Source organism: Amblyomma americanum, chromosome 5, assembly GCF_052857255.1.
Source record: "Amblyomma americanum isolate KBUSLIRL-KWMA chromosome 5, ASM5285725v1, whole genome shotgun sequence".
NCBI lineage: Eukaryota > Metazoa > Arthropoda > Arachnida > Ixodida > Ixodidae > Amblyomma > Amblyomma americanum.
The window spans coordinates 16,316,158-16,322,603 of NC_135501.1; positions in this window are offsets into that span (position 1 = coordinate 16,316,158).

Sequence of the window (6,446 nt, forward strand, 5' to 3'; positions counted from 1 at the left end):
CATTTCCTTGTTCCTGCTTTCAAGTTATTTCGCAAGCAATTATTACTATTTTCATTCCTGCACTAATCTGACCGTAACCATTTTTTACGTGTGTATGTAATTTATCCCTGTCCTGCGGAAGCCTCCAAAATGAGGCTAGCAGTATGTTGCAAATAAATAAAATAAATAAATGTGTTATGCGCTATTTCACGGTGGTTGGCTCTGCAATCCTAACCTTGAGCCATTTTGGAAAGTCCTGCAATGTCGATGCAGCCGCCGACCTGTGGAGGCTAAGACCAAGTTTAGCTTGAACCCATTCCCTTAATACTTTGATTGAATTAGCACATTCATTTCCGTTTACCTGCTCTACGTTCCGTTCCTGTCCGACATAGTTTCAACATGAGCAGTTCTTCTTTTATTTTCTTGTCGCGTGCTCTGTTTAATGAGATGTTAACTTGCAGCAGGAAGGCATCTACAAAATTAGAGCAGAAAGTTTTACTGTAAACGAGAGTTCACTATGTATCGACCAGCTCAACATGATGTCTTAATTCATTTTGGGCAATGAAGAACGTGCACTAGGAGGTGAGTTGTCGAGCCTTTCGTTGGCGGCTAGCTGCCAATGATATTGACACCAGAAAGAGAAGTCCTTTGTCAACCTGAAAGTATGAACCTAAAGCGTCTGTTTGCCTGACAGTTCACGGTTTAACGGAAAACTGTGCGCACTGTGCTACGAGTGGTATACAGGGAATTCCAGGGTGCATCAACTTATACGATTAAGGCTGTTATTAATTTTTCCTCAAGTTCAAACACTTGGAGCAGTCTGTATAATAGTGTCTGGTTACCATAGCTGAGGTGTTCTTTGCATTGCTGTCCGAACGCGATAAAAATATGCAGGTCACATAGGTCTTCGCGGGTTTTCACCCTGTCCTTTGGCGCCGTATAATAGAATCTGATTACCACAGCTGAGGTTTTGTTTGCATTGCTCTCCATATTGACGCAATTAAAACAAGCAGCCCCAATCGCCTCTTGCGTTTTCACCCTGTCCACTGGCCGAACAGACAGTTTCGTTCTTAATCGTCAGCATCATCACTCTGCGTTCGAAATGTTTGTTCCTTCGAATCCGAAGAGTTTTTCACATTAACAATGGGTATAGTAACAAGGCACTGCTGTGTGCACGAAACTGCGGTTATTTTTTCACTTCTAATGTCACAAGCATCAAATACCTGTTGTTTAATTACCTAACATAAGCAGTAGATATGTCTTCGCAGACTGTGAAAGCTCATTAGAACAACGCGTTTTACGGCTAAGAATATTGATGATTGAAAAATAATATCGACTTTACTTGAGATCCTCACTTTTACGCAGTAGGTGTCAAGCACACCGCTCTAGTGCTGGTAAAACTGCGGTATAAAACAAGGACGACAGCAAGGAAACAGACAACGCCACTGGTATTCGCAGCAATTCAAACTTTGTTCTCCTCTTCCCTTAGTGCGGCTAAACCAGGCTTTATTTCTACAAATTAGCTCTCCAGTACACTCGGTTCAAGCGCCCGAAAACGCAGGACAAAGTACAGGATGCAGTGTTTATATATATATAAGTAGCGCTTACTTTGTAAATATGTTCCCCACCTCTCCGAGATGTGTCTTGCCAGTCGTCACACATCAAGTATTTCCCCACCATTTCTATCCCTGTATTGTTTTCCTATTTATGGGACACGTTATGTACCCTTACATTGCTAGATTTTTGTTGCCCGTTAAATTGCAAGTCCTAAATCAGAGCGCTTTTTTAAAGCACTTCTGTGACAGCTAGTCTGTCATTATTCATGACATGCACTTGCACCTTGATCGCTTTCAGAAATCATGTGAAAAAATTCCTTATCCGTATAACGCTGAGGCACTCAGGTTTTAACTTGCACCACGTGGTGTCTGTCAGTACGGCTTCAGGAAAAAGAGGTCGACAGAGATTGCATTAATTAAGCAAAAAAAGCTTAATAAATGCATTTGAAGAAAGACAAATCGGTCTTGGAATTTTTATTAATTTTTGGAAAGCATTTGAAGTAAGCAACCGTAATATGCTATTACATTTTTTAAACCATCTTGAAATTATAAGAATATCCCTGTCATTATTTGAATCCTATCTATATAGCGGTATGCAAATTGTATGCATTTATCATAGGTTATCTAGCTTACGATATATACTGTCTGGTGTTGCTATTCTTCGATATGTACATTATTCACATATTTTTCCACTCTTGGCTATCACTTTATCGCTTATGTCGATGATCTTACGATGCAACTAGCCGGTAAATATGAACGTCATTTATTGAAACAAGGAAACCTGTTCCTTGAATATTTGCACAAATCATCTGATAACAAGTGTTTAAAAGTAAATAGCACAATATGCACCGCAATCATTTTTCTTTCCTACAATAAAACTATTCAAATGAATTTCGACATAATGTTTGGCAGCAATAAGACTGAAATCGTCCTTTCAAATGCCTAGGCGTGGTTTTCCTCGAAACACTAAGTTGCAACGTACGTATACATAATATATAGCAAAGGTAAAAAGAGCGCTAAATTTGAGACAAATCACACAGAAAAACGGACGGGACGGGTGCTGAATTGAACTACGTTTATTGAAAGCCACACGTTGCATATATATAACCCGAAGAAGGTGAACGCATGCGCAATTATCACATGGTAAGAAAATCACACAGACGAAAACAACTCTTTATCGCGTATTTTTTAGAAATATATGTTCGCTTGCTTGCGAGAGATATAAACGGTGCTTACGCACGCGTTACCTTTCTCTTTCATAAAAAAGGCTTCTGCTAGTTCGCGAGCTAATCTATCTTTATTAGAATTTTAATCTAGTCAAGTCTTGGTTCAAAGTTTTCTTCATTTTCATCACTGAAAACAGCGGCAATGGGCGGGTCGGTTTCCGGGTGAATCTGATGCGTCCCATAACGACCTTTCGTGTTCTGCACCACGCTCGTTTACTAAGCGTCCAGTCTGACCAACGTACACCTTGCCACATGTAAGGAGCTATAAACCTTTCCTATTTCTGTCTATAGCTGTATATACAGGCTGCTATATTTTTCGATAGAGAGCTTAAGACAGTTGTATGGTCCCAAAGCTATAGCTTTAGTGGCATAGATTTTTCAATATCTGGCAATACGCACCTTTGTGGGTGCTTATAAACGTTCATAAAAGGCCATATGAATCGTTGCGTGCGGCAGACGAGAAACGACCAGAGGCTCCGAGCAAAGGGAGCAGAAGAACCGCCCCTTTATTGAACGGCCATGTATATATACACTGAAGTGGGGGAGGAGGATGTGTTCCCTCACCAACATGTTACGAGTATGACTTATCGCGTACGTCACACGAGTCATACATATGAGGCCGCGCTGCACCAGATACGATACATCCCCCTTTCTTCTTGGCTCAGGTCCTCATCGGGCTCATAAAGGCTTCACTGTCCGGGTTAAATATCAATCCGGCGCGTTCAGCTGCCCGCAGTACCGACTCTAGGCGCATGTCATGCTCCTGCCTCGACGACCCCCAGACTAGCACGTCATCAACGTACACTCTGACGCCGAAAAGGCCTTCTACAATTTCATTTATAGTTTTCTGAAATACCTCGGACGCCGAGGATATTCCAAAGGGTAGCGCAGAAATCTGTAGCGCCCGAATGGCGTTGCAAAGGTGCAAATTCTGGAGGTTTCGTTGTCCAACGGAATCTGGTGAAAACTAGAGATTGCGTCAAGACGCGTAAAAACTGCAGCGCCCGCTAACTCTGCCTCTATGTCTTCACGTCGCGGCATTGTGTAATGCTCCCTCTTGATACATTGGTTAATCCCCCTGGGGTCGATACATACTCGAATTTTACCGTCTTCCTTTCGCACAATGACCAATGGGCTTATCCTGTCTGTGGGCTCGGAGACTTTCGTTATGATGCCTGCGCGCTCCATGCGTCCCAGTTCCTCTCGCAGGGGCTCCTGGAGGGCCAGCGGTACTCGCCGGGCCACTTGGACGACTGGCGTGGCGTCGTCACGCAAAATCATATGATAGACCTTTTCCACGCATCCAGTACCTGTTAACAAGTGGAGAAAGTTCTTTGCGACTTCCTCAGAACTGTTTTCAGAGACGGCGTGTACGCGTGACACGAGTCCAAGACTTTCGCTGGCCTGTAGGCCTAGGATGGCCTGATGCCCCTTGGATACCACGAAGTCGAGAAGGGCGCAGTGGTCACCCAGAGCTACTTCTGTGCGAATGACACCTTCATGCTTGATAACATCCTCGCCGTAGGAACGCAACACTGAACTGCTTGGTTTCAGTGACGGCTTGGGGCGAATTTTACAGTAGCATCCGACAGTAGTAAATTTCCTTGCGCGCCTGTATCGACCTTTAATTCGAGCGGTACGTTCTTGATTTGAGCGTGCACTGTCCAGTCGTGTCGGCTTGCCACACTGCGCGACACGTCCAGAATGTCGATGTTGTCTTCACTGCCCTAAAGTTCGCCAACCTCGGCAAATTTTTTGCAACAGATAGCAAAATGGTTCGGCCGCTGACAACTTCGGCATGTTTTTCCGAATGCTGGACAGCTTCGTGGCGGGTGCACACGTCCGCATTTGCGACACTTGTGATGTTTGGGCAATTCGCTTTGTCTACTGACGTATTCCTTGCGCATAGTGTCAATCTGGCTTTCATCCCGTGCCCAGAGTTTCTGTTGTGCTGCTGCCACTTCAGCCGCTTTAGCAACCTGCTCAGCCTTCTGTAACGTCAGTGCCGTATCCCGCAACAAGGTTTCCTGAACTTTCGCATCGTTAGCTCATAAACAATCTGGTCTCTGATCACTGCATCCATTTGAGAGCCGAAGTTGCATGCTCGTGCTCTGTTTTTTAAGTCCCGTAGAAAAGTTTCCAAGGGCTTTCCCGGGGCCTGGACTCGAGTGCGGAAGACGTAGCGCTCATGTACTTCGTTCTTCTGGGCAGCACAGTATTCATCAAATTTCTTCACGACAGTGGCGTAGTCATTCTTGTTCTCGTCTTGACCGAAGCTGAATGTGTTGTAGACCTCGGGGGCTTCCTCGCCCGCTACGCTCAGGAGGAGTGCCGTCTTGTGCGACTCTGTTCGAGGCTTGTCCGTTGGTTCTGATGCGGCGAGAAAAAATTCGAACCTTTGTTTGAATGTCTGCCAGTTCTTGGCAATTTCTCCAGCCGAGCTCAACGGGCCTGGTGGCTTCAGGAATTCCATCAGGTTGGTCTTGTTGCGTAATCTTCGGTTTGCCAAGATTCGACACCGGTGGTCACCCCACTTCTGACACCATGTATCGTTGCGTGCGGCAGACGAGACACGACCAGAGACTCCGAGCAAAGGGAGCAGAAGAACCGCCCCTTTATTGAACGGCCATGTATATATACACTGAAGTGGGGGAGGAGGGTGTGTTCTCTCACCAACATGTTACGAGTATGACTGTTATCGCGTACGTCACACTGGTCGTAGATACGAGGCCCGCGCTGCACCAGATAAGATACAATAGACGGACATAGCTTTTTCCACAGACGCCAATAGGACGTTTTTGTATGGGGTGGCACACCTTACGTAGGGCTTCGAGTGCTTCCTTCCACACCCAGATGGTGCTTTTATATAAAATATAGAGGTGGCAGGTGCGAGCAAGCGAGCAAGCGCACATAGACTGCTAAAAAATACGCGACAATGAGTAGTTCTAGTCTGTATAGTGTTTTGTCTTACCATGTGAGAATTTCGCATGCGTTTATCTTCTTCGGGCTATATATATGCAACATGTTGCTTTCAATAAGCATGATGGAGTCAGCGCCCATCCTGTCTGGTTTGCAGAAAATTTAGCGCTGTTTTAAGGGCGTTAGCTCTTACTCATCCCGTTTCAAATTTTTTGAGGTCTGCTACCACCCTTAGATCACGGCGCCATCTGTGGCAGCAACTACTAATCACGTTCTTAGATTTCGTGGGGTCTCCTACCATCCTGAGATCACAGCGCCATCTGTGGCAGCAACTAGGAAACAGCACATCTCGCACTGAGAGTTGTAGCGCCATCTATACTAACTTTCTAGAAACAACCACCTGCCGCGTGCCAGTGATGACGCCACGGTCCAACGTGGTGGAAGTATGTGAGCATGACGTCAAGGGAAGGAATAGCGCCGTAGTTTCGGGTTCTCGAATCCAAGATGGCGGCCATTAAACATTGTTCGATTGCAAAATGGCGGCCATTAAAATTGGCTCCTCGCCAACAATTATCCTATAACAGGAAGGAAAACGGTCCCGTTACGGGACCGCTATGTATGCATCCATTCGTTCCGCTACGCTGTATATAATCCGCCAACAAGGGCCCCCATCCGGGGACAGTTGTGTACCGAATTTGGTAGGCAAATGAAACCCTATGGGTTGTGGTGTAGAAATAAAACTGCAATTTAAAAATAGGTAAACATT